Here is a 19,370-nt window from a genome sequence, read left to right as displayed (position 1 = left end):
CTTTATAAGCTCCAATTCTTTAGGAGACAATGAGTTAACTACCCTAATGTTTCTCAATATTATATCCTGAGCACTAGTTGAGACTAGTTAGTGGGCCATAGGACAAATGTTCAGCAGTCCAAAGCTGAGCCCCGTGTTTTGGCCGTTAAGAGCCTGTACCCTACTTACATTACATAGTGTTACATGGTGTTTTAATAGTGCATTTGGGACTGCCTATCTCTTAAAACTTCTGCTAATATATTGACTTCTTGTGGCTGCTAAATAAAGTTGTCCAAACTCTACTTAGAAATGTTCTAAAAGTGATTATATTTCTCTCAGAAGGTATTAAATCATAGTCCCAAGTTCATGACAGTTTTGAAAACTGCTGTTCCTTCTGATTCCTTTGTAACAGATTACTCCCGATACAATCGTCTAGACTTAAAATCCTTAAGTGGAAGCAACAAAGCTGTTTCATTTGCCATTGTATCCTTAGCACCAACCATAATCCCTAGCACTTAGTAGATAGTGAATTAATACTTAATTAATAAGTAACGAATGAACAATTAGAAAAAGTCACATTGAAAAATCTTACCTTCTATAATTGATGTTGATTGAAAGCCAGTAAATATATTGAGTAATTCTTTGTTAGTAATGTTATAGTTTTAAAAAGTACTATCCCATTTCCTTTTAAAGGTATTAGCTTTGTATTATTCCTACCAAAAAAAAATTTGTTATGTTGAAGATGTTACTCCTAATGCTTTGATCCTTGCACTATGTTCCATTGTTCTTTCTAATTCACTTCTCTGCATTTAACAAGGCTGAAGGGCAGAGAGAATCTGGTACCAACATTGGTGCATCCACTGTCATACTGGGTGTTGATTTGGGGAAGGATTCATTGCCTTTATATTTAGAACTGAGAATCAGTTACAGTCTGTGCGTTGAGGACCAACTTGGCAATGACATATGGAGTATAGGATGGTTGCTTAACTGTAGCCTGTCACACAGGACCTACAAGCAGACCCATGGTCTGATGTGTGATTGTGTCTTTTGGAGCCAGTAAGATAAGCTCTTTGGCTTCATGTTTCTCCTTTCTTTAAAAGAAGATTTGTAAAATAGCACATTTATCAAAATACTCGGGTCTTAATAAATGTATATATATATTTTTTTTTTTTCAACGTTTTTATTTATTTTTGGGACAGAGAGAGACAGAGCATAAACGGGGGAGGGGCAGAGAGAGAGGGAGACACAGAATCGGAAACAGGCTCCAGGCTCCGAGCCATCAGCCCAGAGCCCGACGCGGGGCTCGAACTCACGGACCGCGAGATCGTGACCTGGCTGAAGTCGGACGCTTAACCGACTACGCCACCCAGGCGCCCCAATAAATGTATATTTAAAATGATTGGCAGATTGTTTTTAAGTATTAAGAATAAATGCAAGAAATGTTAGTATTGACGAGAGTGAGTATAAAGCGAATTCATTGCTTGGCAAAACACATTCCATATTCAAAATATCCAAATTTACCAACTCTATGGGGAAAGAGAGGGTTCTAGAAAACTAGGTGTTAGGAAAGAAACTAGCTAATGAATTATTAAGCAAGTTTTATATATTATTTATAAAATCTGTTCTAAATTTTTTAATGTGCATCATTAGGCTATATTTTTTCTTCTTTTTATCTTCCTTACTTTCTGTACCTGACAATGTTCTGTCAAAACTTTTCAGAAGTGTCTACTTTGCTCCTTTTCTTTCAATTTCATTTTCCTCACATGTTGTTTAAATATTTCATAGTAACAGTCCTGTAGTTCCCATATCCATGAGGCTTAATGAAATAGTGTTTACCATGGTATTATATTAATACCAATCTGGTTTTCTTCCTTTTTTTCACCTCACTAATGCTTTAATCCTTGACAAACATACGTGTCAAACACATGTCTGCATTATTTCATAATATTTGGATATTTTTTTCCTTTGCTGAAAAACAAGTTCCATAAGACCATATAAAAAGGGGTTTGGGGACTCTCCATTTCTATCTGTAGGGGTCTCGTTGTTTGAGAAACAAACACAGGGGAAAATATTTTTATAAATACTTTGAGTTTCAGCAGTTATCTCTGCTGACAGCAGGGGATTTGGAATGGGTGTCAGATGACATGTTGAGTGGGGTTTCTGAGCCTGGATTCTCTAGAAAGCTAGAGAAATTTTCTCTCAAAAGTTCTACTTTCTTCACGAATTTCAATTACACAATACAGTGTTATCAACTATGATCACCATGTTATATTTTAGATCCTCAGACTATTCAACTTATAACTGAAAGTTTGTACCCTTTTACCTACCTCTTCCTATTTCTCCTATTCCTTAGCCTTGGAAACCACTTCTACTCTCTCTTTTCTGTGAGTTTAACCTTTTTTTGGGGGGAGGGGAGGAGGGATTGTTGTTTGCTTAGTTTGCATATATAAATGATCCCATGCACCACGCAGTGTTTGTTTTTCTCTGTCTGGCTTATTCCACTTAACATCATGCTCTCCAAGTTCATCCATGTTGTCACAAATGACAGGATTTCTTTATTTTTAAGGCTCAATAATATTCCACTGTATAAACAGCACATTTTCTTTGTCCATTGATCCATTGATAGACATAAGGCTGTTTTTATATCTTGGCTCTTATGAATAATGGTGCAATTATGGGAGTACAGACATCTCTTTGAGATAACAATTTCCTTTATGTTGGACATATATCCAGAAGTGGAACTACTGGATCCTATGCAGTTCTTTTTTTAACTTCTTGAGAAACCAGGCTGTTTTCCATAGTAGCTACAACCAGTTTACATTCCCACCAACAGTGTACAAGGGCTCCATTCCACCACAACCTCACCAGCATTTATTATCTATTGTTTTTTTTAATTATGGTTTTATTTATTTATTTATTTATTTACTTACTTATTTATATGAGAGAGAGAGGGAGAAAGAGAGAGCATGTGTGAGTAGGGGAGAGGGGCAGAGGGAGAGAGAGAGAACCTTAAACAGGCTCCACGCTCATGAGGAGCCAGATGAGGGGCTCGATCCCATGATCTGAGCTGAAATCAAGAGTAAGAGGCTTAACTGACAGAGCCATCCAGGCACCCCTGTTATCTCTTGTCTCTTTGATAACAGACATCCAACAGGAGGGAGGTGATATCACATTGTGGTTTTGATTTCCATTTCCTTATGATTAGTAATGTTGAGCATCTTTTCATGTTCCTGTTGGTCATTTGCATATCATCTTTGAAATAAAATATCTATTCAGGTTTTTGCTCATTTTTTAGTTGGGTTATTTGATTTTTTGCTATTGAGTTGTAAGCATTCCTATATATATTGGATATTAACCTCTTATTGGATATGTGGCTTCAAATAGTTTGTCCTATTCCATAGGTTGTCTTTTCATTTTGATAACAGTTTCCTTTGCTATGTAGAAGCTTTTCAGTTTGAAGTAGCTCACTTGTCTAATTTTGCTCTTTTTGCATTCACTTTGGTATCCAAATAATCATTGCCAAGATTGCTGTCAAGGAGCTTACCCACTATGTTTTCTCCTAGCATTTTCACATTTCCAGGACTTACATTCAAGTCTTTAATCCATTTTGAGTTGATTTTTGTTTATCATGCAAGATAGGTGCCCCATTTTATTCTTTCACATATAACTATCTAGTATTATCAAAAACTTTTGTTGAAGAAACTATCCTTTCCTCATTATATATTTTTGGCATGTTTTTTTCAAAAATTCCATGGGTTTATTACTGAGATCTGTATTCTGTCCCATTGATCGATGTGTCTGTTTTTATGCCACTACCATACTGTTTTGATTGATACTGCTTTGTAATATAGTTTGAAATCAGTGAGTGCCATGACTCCAGCTTTGTTCTTTCTCAAAATTGCTTTAGCCATTCTGTCTTTTGTGGTTCCAAACAATTTTTAGGATTATTTTTTAATCTCTATAAAAATGACATTGGAATTTTGATAAGAGATTACATTGAGTGTATAGATGATTTTGGGTGGTCTGGATATTAATTCTTTTGATCCATGCACATAGAATAGCTTTCCATTTATTTGTGTCTTCAATTTCTTTCTTTAGCATCTTATAGCTTTCAATGTACAGATCTTTCATCTCCTTAAACTTTATTCCTAAGTACTTATTCTTTCTGATGATACTGTAAGTGGGATTATTTTCTTAAAGAAATGCTTTATGATTTATGCTTATTGATTTTGTTTTATGCAACTTTACTGAATTTATTTATTCTAACAGTTTTTGGTGGAATCTTTAGGATTTTCTCTACATAGGATAATGTCATCTGCAATAAAGGCAGTTTTATTTTTTCCTTTCTAATTTGGATGGATTTTATTTCTGTTTCTTGCCTAATTGCTTTGGCTAGAACCTCAAGGACTACGTTGAATAAAAGTGGTGGGGGAGGGCTTCCTGTCTCATTCCATGTCTTAAAGGAAAAGTTTTCACCTTTTTACTGCTGCACAGGATATGTGGGCTTGTCATATATGGTCTTTATTATGTAGATGCATGTCCCCTCTATACCCAGTTTGTTGTGTGTTTTTTATCATGAATAGATGTTGAATTTTCTCAAATGCTTTTCTACATTTGTCAAGATAATCAATAGGATATGAAATGAATGGTTGATCTATTCACTAGGATTGGAAGGACACCACTTTGTGTGGTAGTAGATATAAAATATCTTAAGTCACTTTTTGATACAGATATGTTGTTTGAGGTAGAAAAGTGGAGATATCAAGGTGGCAATGTTACATGTGTTTGGAACTTATAGGAGTGTCTGCACTTGAAACATTGTATTCTGACTTATGTACGTATGAATAGTAACTAAAGACTTAGCATAAATAGACAAGCAAAAATGTGTAAAATGAGAAGAAAGCCCATCATTGAGGGAAGTGAAACTGAAACAATCTCTCAGTAGAAGATGAGCCAGCTGAAAACAATCAAGTCATCTAATTTTAATATTTAACTGCTATGGTGCCATAGTGGCAGTGCAGATGATAGATCATTTATAAAGTGGACTTTATATTTTTTTTTATAAATTGATCTGTGATATGATTTCCCAATTAGACATTCTGGAAAAAGAGATGGTTGGTGATCATTCAACAAAATGTACTGAGTATTTACTGTTTACCAGGCATGAAGACACAGGCTCACTATGTTCACCTTTAATAATTCAGTAGGAAAGTAGAAATTTAAAAGCTAGTCAATCAGTAATCAACATTAACTGCCATCATAGAGTTCAGGTGCAATGAGAAAGGCAGTTGTATTATGAATGATCAAATAATTGCAAGTATAAAGAATATAAGTAGAAGCTACAGAGAAGCATCATATAATCTATCCAGTTTGAAGGATCACATAAGTGAATTACAATAGATGGTGAGGAATTCTGTGTTAGAGGGAAACAGAAGGTCCTGGCAGGAAGAAAAGCACCCAATCCAAAATAAAAGTAGGTACTGGTTTGTAAATATTTGGAGGAGTTGTAGATTTTGAAGATCATTTACTATGAATCCAAACAAGAATAAACTATTAAGATTTGTCTAGATTGGAGCAATACATTAATAAAAATAGATACATAAGGAAAAAAGAAAGTAAATAAACATTGAAACAAAATATTTATGAGAAAGATAAAAAAACTTGCCATGTATTTCAAGATATATTTCTTTTTACCTTCAAGACTGTTCTTTTATGGATAGAAATTTGTGACTAATTGAAATCATGCTAAATGTGAAAAACCCAAATTACCAGTAGTATACCTTTGTTCTGTCATAGATCTTCAAATGTGTAAAGGTAGCATATAAATTCAAAATCTATGTAAATAGAACGGTCATGATGATATCTATACTATTAATTAAAACCATGAAAGGGAGCAAACTGACCAATTTTTAACTTCTGAGTGTGTATTTCAGAAACTGTTCTAGTTCAGCCACTTGAGAGTTTGAGTTACTCTTTATTAGTATGGGAGTCATTTTTATCCATACTGTAGGTGGGATAGACCTACAGAATAGGTCTTTAGTGTTCACACAAAATTCTCTCAACACTTTAGTGCAACTTCATTGAATTAGTATTGCTTGGCTCTGATTCTAAAATAACTTTTAGAGACCAAATCACTTGTTAGTTCTAAACTACAATGTATGATTTATGATTTTAATTTCAAATTCTCCATTGTTGCAAAAGAAAAGGTGGAAAAATTGCTTGTCCCTGTGTCTAAATCTAGAATATTGATTTCACCTGGTCCATGACATGTGACATTATTTAGATCATGGATGTGACATTATTTACATCAGGGGAAGAGTGTCCACAGCTTGATTCTTGAGTTCAGTGTTCCTTTCAGTTAAATCAGAAGGCAGAGTTAGCTTCACTTAATGGTTACTTTGACCTCCTATGGAAAAATTGAGGTAAGAGTGTTTTCAGAGGAAGAAGTCATACTGAAATTCAACCTTCAGGTTTTGTAATCAGAAGTGATCATCATAGGAAAAAGATTAATCTAGTTTTCATGTCATATCCCCACTTCCAATGAAAACAGTAACAATCAACTTACTCTGTGTGTCATATTGCTAATAGTTGTGATTATTTTTGGCATATTGTATTATACCTCCTAATACAATGGCTATATTACAATTTACAACTATGTCATACATCTCTAAAAATAAATGGATCATGTAATTGAAGTTTGTTCAACTGTCCATTAGAAACTGAAATAAAATTATGTTTAGGTTCATTCTATGAATAAATAAATGTTATGGCAGTGGGGATGGGAAGAACTTAAAAAGAGTTTTTAAGGTTCTGAGTCATTAATTGTGGCATTGTTTTATTGATATTTGAAAGTAAACTGGAATTAGTTGTTTTTTTTCCTAGGTGCTGACTAGGATAAAGACTTCTTATTAACATTCAAAGAATATTCTAAAACCCTCATTGATCTTTTTTCACTGGGTAAGTTACATTTTTTGGAGAATGTGTATGCCAATATAAGAGAAGCAAATCCTATATGAAGAACTGTGCAGTGAACACATTTTGGGGGTTACATATTAATGGTAATAAGATTATAGCTCAGTGTTTCACCCTTAAAAGATGTGGAGAATGAGTAGATATTGGTATTCTATATTTTATAGCATATTAACCAACTCTAAATAATTTCCTTCATGAGAGGCTGGTTTTCACTCAGGAAATCTGATGTCAGATGTTAGATAATCTTAATATGGAGAATGAACATCTTTCTGCTGCTATGTTGTTATATGTATTAAAATATCTTTCTGTGTTCAAAAGGCAAATAGAAATATTTTATCTGAATGGTTTTATCTATGACTGACTGATATTTTAGAGTATTTATCTTGCTTTATGATCTTGACTTTTTATAAAATGTTATACAAATGTTATAAACATTTTTAAAAAGTAAATGTTCCTATATGTACAAAAAAAGTATGTCTTGCTATATGGGATGGTTTTTATTTAGGTATTCTGACATATTACAGAAGACCACCACAGTGCTTTGCTAAATTATACAAATTAAGGTGTGATGTGCATGGCTAAAACTTTTATTTTATTGTGTCTGATAACACCATGTATCAATTCCAGAAATATTATGATTAAATAGAAATTGTAGATATTTTGGGTGCTAATTTTACTATATTTACTTATGAACAATTTGTTGTTAAGATCCTGTTTCCATGGGGAAAAATGGGGTGAAAAACATTATATAGATATTCTGGATTATTTGTATCTTACCTACTCTTATTTTCAGAATCAAGCATAGTTACAGCATATAGTAGTATTTCAATTAATTTTTGCTAAATCATCAGTGTCCAGATAATTGTAGTTTAAAATATTTTCCATTTTGAATAACCCAAATATTTGCTTAAGACCTTATTTCTATGTCTTTGGGGGGGGGAATTAAATGTAATCAAGAAACAAAGCATGTCACTCAAAGTTTGGGCATTTGCAAAGATGTCTTAGCTCCTTAGAAGGAGCTTACATTAGAAATTATTGTAATAAAATCAAGCTTCTACTATATGCTAGAAATTGCTTTAAAGACCTATAGGTATGTATGTATGACCTGAGTAAATCCATATAACTTCCTTAAGAATTAGGTATTATTTCTATAATCTCCATTTTAAAAATAAACTGAAACCAAGGTGAGGTTTCAGTACATTAACAACAGAATTGCTTGTGACATTATCCCTCCTGTATATAACAATTATAAATTCTGGATAAAATATAGAAACAGCTATTGGAGAGTTCTTAACAAATTCCTAACCAGGCAAGAACTAGAGGGAATCTATTCTTAAAGAAAGGGATTTGAGTCTCACTGAGTGATATTCATGTTCATGAAGACTTTTCCCTGGGGGCATTTTGCAGTACATGCATTGTGAGGCACCATAAACTCAAGTAGACAGTTGCATACTTATTGGCTAAAAGAGTCAGAGGGTAGAGTTCAGGGCAACCAGAGCAGATAAGAATTGAGGGAAGAAATATTATTAAAAAGTTGCCATGAGGAAGGGCCCCAGAATCTGCTTATAAACTTCCCTTAAATCCTTGCATAACTCCTGAAAAACACATGAACAGATTTCACGAATACCAGGAGAAATCAATAGCTTGAATGTTAAAAGAACTGAGGGATATTTTCAGTTTGCTGCCTCCATAAGAGGAACAATGTTTGGAGTTAAGAGCCTTGCAAAGTTAGGAAGGCTTAGAAGTACCTTAGGCTTCATCAGCTGTTCAGGAAAGCATAAAACAAAGCCACGTAAACTCAAGGTGATCATGTAGTAAGTTAACTCTCTGTCAGAATATAAATCAACATAGAAGCGAGAATCCTTGCTATATAGCATTGCAATGTCCAGTTTACAAACAAAAATTACTAGATATGTTCCAGTTTGGTTTCCGCTTAGGTTACAGAAAACTTCAAGAGAACAGCAGTTCACCTAGCAATGAAAAAAAGTCGAGATAATAACAAAATCATAATTTTTCTGAGCCTATTAGAGATATTAGATCGCACATAACCTAAATTCCAAATAGTAACAACCACCTCTGAAGGACATCTATAAAAGTAGGTAAGAAGAAAACAAATAAAATTTTTAACAAGAGGGCATTTATAAAAGTAGGTAAGAAGAAAACAAAATTTTAACAAATTCTTAAAAATTTAACAAATTCTTTAAGCATGGGCTAGTGTAACAGTTCAGAATCCCTAGGAGCTGCAGGCACAGTGGCTTTCTGCTTTTATGAAGTGCTGAGAAGAAAGATTGAGGGAGGGGAAGTACACCAGTAACAGTGCTCCTTGGTGGTATACAGGCTTGAATCCTTGCCTACTTCCTAGACCCTTCTCTCATAGGAAGCAAAAACAGTCAGCCTGCTAGGGGAAGGGTGAAGACACATTATAACCCTTCCCAGTTCCCTCTCACTACATATCTAGAGATCCTTCATCTACATATTCCATCAAATATGCAGACTTGACCCAGGAGTGGGGTGAGTCAAGAATGTATGTGAATAAAATGAACAGTAACAATCATGAATATGTCCTTTAACTATTCCATGAACACTACTTACATTTGTCCTTTAACCATTCCAAAGAATTTCCCAGCATGAAATATATTTCTTAAAAGTCTTAGTTTGGCCACAGTTCAGCTTAAACATTCTCTGATTCACCTGTGATCATAAAAATCTACAAATGGGGAAAAAATAGCGATTTTATCTCACAAATTCAAAACTTAATGAAAAATAATTGAATGTGTCCTAATTAATTTTGTTATGTGGATGGTTCACATTTTATATGTGAATCCATGATATAATGCACATCTTTCCCTGAGAAAATGAGATATATAATCTTTTTGACATTTCATTCCTATGATCTTTGAGAAATACGAACTTTTTCCTGTTTCTTATTACTTTAATGAAATTTTGACATTTTGATATATATGTATACATAACATGTGTATATTATCTTTAATTGAAGATTTTTTGGTCTTAACTTTTCTTTTGTAAGGAAAAATTGTGCTTTACTAGAAAAGGAAATATATAATGTTTGCTATGGAATACTATACAGTTTATGTTATGGGACTTAATTTTTGAACCCAGAATAGGAGAGTGAAAATTCACTTGGATTGACTTCTTTTAGGTTATTAAATTTGCCAGTGTGCATCTTATACATTCTGTCTAGTTTTATCAGTGTTCTAGTGCTTATTGTTCTGAATTGTAATTACTTAGCTGCAACATAAAAGAGATTATAGGATACAGTTTCTTCATATTTTGAAAGGACACTGAAAATTTCCCCATACCCCTCTCCAAAATGTTTTTCTAATCAACCAATCATTTAAATTAATGTTGTGATATTCACACATAAGATATATTGTCTTGCCTGCAAGGCATACAGGTTGTCCAGTATAATATACATGAGAATAAAGGGGCACCTGGGTGGCTCAGTCGGTTGGGCGGCCGACTTCGGCTCAGGTCATGATCTCACAGCCCCTGAGTTCGAGCCCCGTGTCAGGCTCTGTGCTGACAGCTCAGAGCCTGGAGCCTGTTTTGGATTCTGTGTCTCCCTCTCTCTGACCCTCCCCTGTTCATGTTCTGTCTCTCTCTGTCTCAAAAATAAATAAACGTTAAAAAAAAATATATATATATATACACATGAGAATAATAAGTATAATTTCTTCATATGAATAATCAACAGATAAATTCCATGACTGTAAAACACCATATAATTTAGGAATGGCTTAAACAATTTTCCCCAAACTAATGAGATCAACCAAAGGCCAATTGGGAATGTTGTGATTTATTTGAGTAATATCTCAAAGTCTCTAGTTTTCATTAATGAAATGTCCTGCAGGTGTTTCAGAATATGGATATGCTCGAAAGACTTTATGAAATTATTTCTCTGGCATTACTTCATGAGAAATCTTAGTCATTCTCCATAGAAAGTGGCTTTATGGGCTGCCTGGAGCAATAGGTTTAATACGTTTTTGTCGTACGTTTAAAGACATGCTTGCAGCATATTCACTCCTTTCATGCTTACTGAATATCTGCCACAAATGTGTCATTGGACCTTACATTCTTTACACATGAATTTAGCACACATATTATTAATATGACATGAAATATGGAAAAATTAAGTTGACTTGCAAAAACTTTTTATATAACTAAAGCATCCATCCTAACAAAATATTGGAAAAATTGAAATGATTATGATGGCCATCATTTTTTACATCATAGGTTAATTCTGTTGAAAATTATTTCATTTTTTTAGTAGATTCAATAATATATTCTGGTAAATTGCAGTGAAACACAGTTCCATATGGATTAAAATAATTTAATATTTATTTATTTACTTATTCATACATAATAAAACATACATACTTTAGTTTTTTAGAGCTGGTTTGGGTTTAAACAAAATGAGAGAGAGGTACAGAGATTTCTTTTATATTAACACATCATAATCACTGAAGTCCACTGTTTACCGTAGGGTTTGTTCTTGGTGTTCCACATCATATGGGCTTAGACAAAAGTAATTACATATGTCATTATAATATCATACAGAGTATTTTCACTGATCTAAAACTCTTCTGTGCTCCACCTATTCATCTCCCCCTTGGAAATATAAAACCCTGGCAACCACTGATCTTTCTTTGTATCTTTTTATTGTCATATAGTGGGAATCATACATTTCACCTTGGCTCTTTATGCTTAGTAATGTGCATTTAAGATTCCTCCTTGTCTTTTCATGGCTTGATAGTTCATTTCTTTTTAGTGATACATAATATTCCATTGTCTAGATGTATCACAGTTTGTTATCCATTTACCTACTGAAGGACATCTTGGTTGTTTCCAAGTTTTGCAAATTATGAATTAAGCTGTTATAAATATCCTTCTGTAGGTTTTTGTGTGGACATTAGTTTTCAACTATTTTAAGTAAATACCAAGGAGTGTGATTGTTAGATTGTATGGTAAGAGTATGTCTAATTTTGTAAGAAACTGCCAAACTGTCTTCCAAAGTGGCTGTGCCATTTTGCATCTCCGCCAGCAATTCAGGAAGAGTCCCTGTTGTTCTACATTCTTGTCAGTATTTGATGATGTCAATGTTCCAGATTTTGGTCATAGTAATAGGTGTGTGATATGTCATTGTTGTTTTAAAAGAACTTACATTTTAGTGATACTTTTAAAACTGAAGTTGAAATTTTAGTGAGGATCTCTATAGAATAGTTTCCATCACCCAATTTTGTACTTATCTCCCATATTAAAAGGAAATAAAACTCTCTTTTGTTTTAACATCCCTCTTCAAATACAGCAATATGTGATGGTATTTACAAGTTTTATATTTCCAAGGTGAGTTACCAAAAAAAACCTTTAAATTAAATGCATAGATGTATTGTGTATCTAAATATATATCAGAAGCTAAATATATATCATAAAGCTAAATATAAAGCTAAATATATATCAGAACTTTTCACTTTTTAGTTAGATGTTTGCCTCTTATTTGATGTCATGTTGGTAGCATCAGGAAATGAATATAAATTATAGCAGATATTCAGAGAGGAGCTACCAACAGGACTTCAAAACCACAATTTGGAATTGGATAGAAATTAATTACTTCTTCTCTTTCTTCTTTTATCACATAAGTATCTCTCTTCCACAGAATGAAGCTTACAAAGCACCCCGTTCAGCTCTCTGAAACTCACTTTGTCCTCTCTGAATGAAAAATAATACTGATCACTTTTCTTTCTTTACAGAACATTCTAAAGAATTGATTATTTTGTTTCTGAACTTAAAGCTGTTGCACCTTATCTGGAAACCTATCAGAAACTTTTTATTGGATTTCCAAGTAGTCAGAGAATTAGTATTACTTAATCTTCTGAAATACCTCTGGCTATTTTTCTTTTCAGAATATGCCATGCTAATAAATAGCCAGCAATTTACCTGCAAATAAGTCTCTGATTACTAGTATAGAGTTATGCTAGACCAATAATTCACTGTTGAACCTTTGATATAGTATATAGATTCCTGTCTATGCAACAAAGGCAATTCATTAGCACATTGTATATTACCAAGAATTTCTATATACTCAATTATGCTGACTGAATGAAATGAATGTGATTGTGAAAAATGTTCAGATAACATGTCAAGTTCACTTTAGAGCAATTCAAGTTATTGAAGGCAAAGTCTTTAACTCACAACTATGGGATTGATATTAACACCAAAAAAAAAAAAAAATCACCAAACAACAAACACTTTAATGATATTGAATCCTGCCATAATCTAGACAGCTTTTATGTATGAGCTCTGCAAAGTGTACACAAATGTTACAATGGAGAATTGAAGCTATTATAGTTATGCTAATTCTGGACCACAACCAAAAGTAAAATAAAAGAAGTTTGGCTTCTAAAACTAAATAATTCAGGAAAACATGTGTTTATATGGAGCAAGCTGTTAAAAGAACAGTCTCTATTGAGAGTCTGATAGGCCAGCATTTGGATCCAGGACTCTGTTATATATACATATATAACCTGAATAATCTAAGGCAGGTCACTTAGACATTTAAAAATCTTCATCTGAAAAAGGAAGTCAGAGAATGATACTGAAGTATAAATGGAATGTTGTGTAAATGTCACACAACTACCTTTCTTTCCTGAGAAATGTTTGTTCTTTAAATACTTTAAGATATCCCATTTTCCTCCATAAGTTGTATCATGTAAAATTTACCATAGAATTAAAACCTAGAGTGTGAAAAAAATAGTTCTTATATCCAGTCCCTATAGCAACACATACAATACATGATAAAATCCAAATTCATAAATACTGCTAGATCTGTTATCTCCAGAAATTAAGCATTCATTTCAGCCACACATTAGTTGTGTCCCAGAAATTAATCATATCCAGAACCGTCTGAGGTATGTGAATTGTGTTTTCCTTTATTACAGGAGGATCGATAGATGAGAATCTTCATCCGTGTCATGCTTAGTGAAAGTGTTCCTGAATGTCTGACACATGTACTACCTAGTCAGAATTATGGGGTTATTGTGATTCTCATTAAAAATACAGAATGTCCAGAACTGGGGTAGATAATCCACATTGATTAATAGGTTCCCTGGTTATTTTTGTGAAGTTAACCTCTAAGAAACTTAAAAAGCACCAAAGGACACTGATAGGCCAGTGCAACTAATCAAGTCAAAAGATAAAGAGGGTTCATTTTTTTAAATTTATATACATTTTTAGATCTACTCTACCCCTAGCTCTAGACACCAGGGTGGAACATTTCAGTATCTACACAGATGTTAACTCTCCAGTACACTGGCCCCAAAATTACTTTTCTTTGGTACCTCAAAGTAACTATCCATTGCGTTTTTTACAACTTTCTCCAAACATTCTACACTAAGTTTTGACATATCTCAGAACTGAAACACTTGTAAGATCCTAAACACTAAGACACTCTTCCCCAAGTAAGGTTTCCCATTTTTCTGACTCTCCCATTCCCATATTCACACCACATTGCTTCTCAGTCTCACTTAGAGCTTAGCCCATTGCTTTCTTCTACTTCTTAAGCCCTGTGTAGCTTCATTCCTTTCTCTAGTCACAGAAGCCCACAGTGGATAACTTCAGCTGCTCTGGTTTTTTTCACACCTACAATTTCTTTGCTCCCTTAGATTTATTTGCAGCACACTTGATTAGAATGCTTCTAATGCTGGACAGCCCAAAATGCTATTAAATTACCCAGTTTCCTCTTTATCAACATATTTATTAAAAACTCATTACGTCCTAGTCACTATAGTACATATTGTTTTCTAATCTGCATTATTACTCTATAAGGTAGATTTTATTTATTTAATTATACAGATGAGAAAATGAAGCTTGTAACAGATTAGTTTTCTTTTTACCACAAAGCTACAAATGAGTCAGAAATCCAAACCCAGGATATTTCACTCCAAAACATCTGCTCTTTCCACTACATGAAAGTGCTACTTCCTAGAACCTTTCTGCTCTTAAGAGATGCCAGGGAGAATTGCATAATGGTATATAGGAGCCTTAACTTGTTATTCAGTACTTAAAAAAAGAAAAAGTCCTTCATGGATTGCTGGCATAATTCTTCTGAAATTTTCTTTAGCAGCTACGCCATTCCTCTACCTTTTCTATGCCCCTCACCCAATAGATGTTTATTTATTTTCTCAATTTAAATGTCTAGAGGGTTTCTGATTAAATAAGGCATTTACCTCCTTACTGCTTCTTCCAATGACTTTCTAAAATTTGAATAGAGATACAAAAGCACAAAAATCACGAAAAGAAAAAGAAATAGACAAGATGACAATGGATGAAATAAGGCACCAAAGGATTGTAAGTTAGAAAGTAGATATAAGATCTGCAATTGATTTAAGATATTGGCAAAACTTAAGTGACTAATCAGAGGAGAAAGAAGGGGAACCAAAGTAAGTACATAAGGAAGTGCATTCACACAGCAGAAATACTGAAGGACCCAGAAGTAGAGTCAAGTAGAAGAGACTTGAGTGTGGCTAAAAATAGGAAGGTTAGATGACAATTTATATAAGGAGTTGTTAGGCCCTTAGATATCCTTTCTCTACATAATCAGGTAAGCACTCCTTTCCTCCTTTCCTCTGGCAGAAAGTGAACATTTATATTCTGGAAAGGTAGACTCAGGAGGAGATTGAACTTGAAGCCATTAGGCTCATTGGAAGGTGATAGCCATACTGAAATATGAAGGATTCTTTCCTCTCACACAACCCCACCACTCATCTTGTTCACCCCCAGCCTTCTGTACCCAGTTGGCTCCCAGAATACCGACACCCAGGCATATACTGAGTGGGGAATGGTGCTAGAGATTGCAGAAATGACTTTATGGGGAAACTGACCATCCAAGAGACTATATTTACAGATTTTGATATTTGGGAATCTCCAAACAAAAAAGACCAAATTTTTGCCCAGTCACACTGCTGGTGAAAGCTACTATCTACCAGTCATATTCGAGAACAGCAAGCTTCTAATGTGCTTTGTAATGCTTCTTCATTAATACGAATGAGCATCCAATGATCACCAGACATTTGAGAAAAACTACCAAACAAATAACATGGAACATATAGAAAAGTGGAAAAAAGTCAGTAAATAATAAGAAAATTTATTTAGACATATAAAGATAATGATCAGAAGAAACATCTACAAGATTTGAAAATGGATACCTCTGAGGAGAGAGAATTGGGAATGGAGGCTGGTATGTCAGGGCCTGCACTGCTATTTCTTATTACAGAAGGCATAGGACTTTTTAAAAAATTGTGTATGTTTATTACTTTGATAAAAATACAGACTCTCTCATCATCCTGCTCTTCCCTCATATAGATACTCACTGGTATCTGTATCTAGACCAGTCTTTATCTTTTCCATCTCACAGAGAAAGTGGTGTTTTCCTTTATCTCTCATTATTTGTGGCCTTGATCAGTAATTCTCAAACTCTTCTGCACATTATCATCATCTGGCCATTAAAAGAAAAACTGTCATGGGGCACCTAGGTGGCTCAGTTGGTTAAGCGTCTGACTTCGGCTCAGGTCATGATCTCACAGTTCGTGGGATTGAGCCATGTGTTGGGCTCTGTGCTGACAGCTCAGAGCCTGTAACCTGCTTCGGATTTTCTGTCTCCCTCTCTGCACCCCACCTGCTTGTGCGTGCGCTCTCTCTGTCTCTCAAAAATAAATACACAAATTAAAAATAAAAATAAAAATAAAAATAAACTATCAGGCATCACCCAAAGTAATGAAATCAAATCTCTGTGTGTGAAAAGCCTAGGCATTTTTTTTTTTAAGTTCTGCAGGTGATTCCACTCTCTAAAAAGTTTAAGAACAGTGGTCTAGATTCTTGTTAATCCAAGGTCTCCTCTTGTTAATCCAAGGCATCACTTGGGAGCTTGTTAGAAATGCAGAATCTCAGGTTGCAGTCCAGACTTACTGGATACATTTTAACAAGATTACCAGTGATCCCCATACAGGTTAAAGTTTATGATTCTTTGTCTCCATCTCACCCCATTCCTTCTCAGTTGGGTATTTCATCACTGTTCCTTCTGCACCCATCAGTTTCTTAAACTCTCTCTCTCCATAAATTTCTTCTCTAAACACATTAAATTCCTTTATATATTAAAAGGAAAAAAAGAACAAAAATAACAAAAGCCAAAAATTGAAAGCAAAAACTCTAGAGTACCCCCTGTATTCTACTTTTTCTTACTAATTACCTATATTCTCCCATTTTCTTCATAGTCCATTTTATTGAATGGGTTAGGTACATTTTTTTCACCTTCTTCATTTTGGACCCAGTTGTTTACTCATTGCAATCTGGAATCTTCTACCATGACATGGAAGCTGGTCTTCAAAAACACAGCCAATGAATTTTAATGGGCTAAATTATCTTATTTTATTTTATTGTGTATAACATTTGATATTACTGATGTCATGCCATACATAGCCCTTTTAAGCAGTCACCCCTATAACTTCATAATACTAATGGAAATATGCATTTATGCATAAATATGGTCAATCTCATTGATCTTGATTGCCTTAAATCCTAAATGTTGGTCCTACTTGCCAATTATTAAAAATTAATGTTTAAAAATATATTGTAAACATGTTTCAATGAAAGTAAATAAAATTAATCCATAATACCATCATCTTGAGGAAAACACTGCCTAAATTTGAATATACTCTCTCTAGATTTTATTTATATGCTATATACATATTTCTACACACTACTTTATAACCTGCATTGGCAAATAGGAAGATGAATATTTTAAAATGTTATATTCTGTTCTATAGTATCATTTTAATGGCTGAAAAATTTTTCGTTGTATGAATTAACTGCAGTTTTTTTAGCCAAAACCCTCTTCCCCTTTGGACCTCTTAGTTCTTTCTATTTCAGTAGTATTGTTTGTTTGTTTGTTTTTAACTTTTTTAATGTTTATTTTTGAGAGAGAGAGAGAGAAGAGACAGAGCACAAGTGGAAGATGGGCAAGGAGAGAGGGAAACACAGAATTTGAAGCAGGCTCCAGGCTTCAAGCTATCAGCACAGATCCCTACACAGGGCTCAAACTCACAAGAGATCATGACCTGAGCTGAAGTGGAATGCTTAACTGACTGAGCCACTCAGGCACCCCTCTACTTCAGTAGTATTGTAAACAATATTACCTGAAGTGTTCTGATATATAATTTCAAATTTAACCCTAGATACTAATTTCAATTTACATAATCACAAGCAATACATAAGTTCACATTTCTATACATTGTTACAAGCAATGGGTATTTTTATTTTTTATATTTTTAATTTTTTTGAGAGAGAGGGAACACGAGCAGGGAAGGGACAGAGGCAGAGGGAGAGAGAGAATCCCAAGAGGGCTCCACACCTAATGCAGAGCCCAATGCAGGGCTGGATCCCCCAACCGTGAGATCATGCCCTGAGCCAAAATCAAGAGTCAGCACTCAACCAACTGCACCACCCAGGCACACCAACAATGGGTATTTTAAAAATGTGTTTGATTTAGGGATAAAATTTGTAACATTTTAATAAATTATAGTCAACATTAATTGAACACTTCACGGTAAGCATTTTACCACTTTATTTATTTTATATAGTGTCACAGAAACTTTGTAAATTTGTCACTAATTTTAATCCTAATTTCACAGATCAGTAAATTTAGGCATAGAAAGTTAATATATGTTGTATAAATTAACACAGCTATAAAATTGGTGCCATGATTAGAAGTATTTATTATGATTAAATATCTTTTATGTTATGTCTTTTTTATTTTTTCTTTCACTCATTATCTGTTTATTTCTTCTATATTTTCATCCAAATTTTGGCTTTATATTATTGATTTTAAAAACTTATACTGTGCAAAAATATTGCCACTTTAAGTGTCGTATAGTTAATAGTTTTTTCCCCAATTTATGTGTTGTATTTTTATTTTGTTTATGACAGCATGGTAGTCTGAAAGACCATTAGTCAGAGTCTTTCAATCTTTTGTTTTGGTTAAGACTTTTGAGGTCACGGTTAGAAACTATTTTTCTGTGCCCAAATTATATTGGTAGTTTATAATAAAAAGATTATGATTCCTTTACATGTTTTGGTTTTTATACTGTCCTAATCCCAGTGTATTGTGAGTCCCATTTGCATTGTCCATTGTTTGGGATATAGTGAGAGTATGTATCAAGTGGCTGGAACATGAAGTTGCATAAGAGGGAGTTTATCAGTATGGGAACATTCTCTTGGCATACAGGATTTAACACCCTAAAAAAAAAAAGACCTGGGAGATGGTGCTAAAACATCGCTAAGATGGTGCTTAGAAATATGCAGAAAGTGATTGCCTGTGCTATATGAAGTAAAAATGCCAGGACTGCTGG

General features: G+C 33.9%; 1 protein-coding gene across 7 annotated transcripts in view; it reads left to right on the top strand.

Annotated features, from left to right (window-relative positions):
* Positions 1-19,370, top strand: part of LOC144615054 (uncharacterized) — a 170,220-nt gene that overhangs the window by 15,474 nt on the left and 135,376 nt on the right. For 6 of the 7 annotated variants that reach the window (XR_013553407.2, XR_013553405.2, XR_013553408.2 and 3 more), the window contains exon 2: positions 6,862-6,936. The exons of the other annotated variant lie outside the window; for it this stretch is intronic. The gene's annotated coding sequence lies outside the window, so the exon portion shown is untranslated. The remainder of the gene's footprint in view (positions 1-6,861; positions 6,937-19,370) is intronic. 7 annotated transcript variants of the gene reach the window in all.

Source organism: Panthera onca, chromosome F2 (assembly GCF_046562875.1).
Source record: "Panthera onca isolate mPanOnc1 chromosome F2, mPanOnc1 haplotype 2, whole genome shotgun sequence".
NCBI lineage: Eukaryota > Metazoa > Chordata > Mammalia > Carnivora > Felidae > Panthera > Panthera onca.
This window is presented reverse-complemented; position numbering and strand designations above follow the sequence as displayed.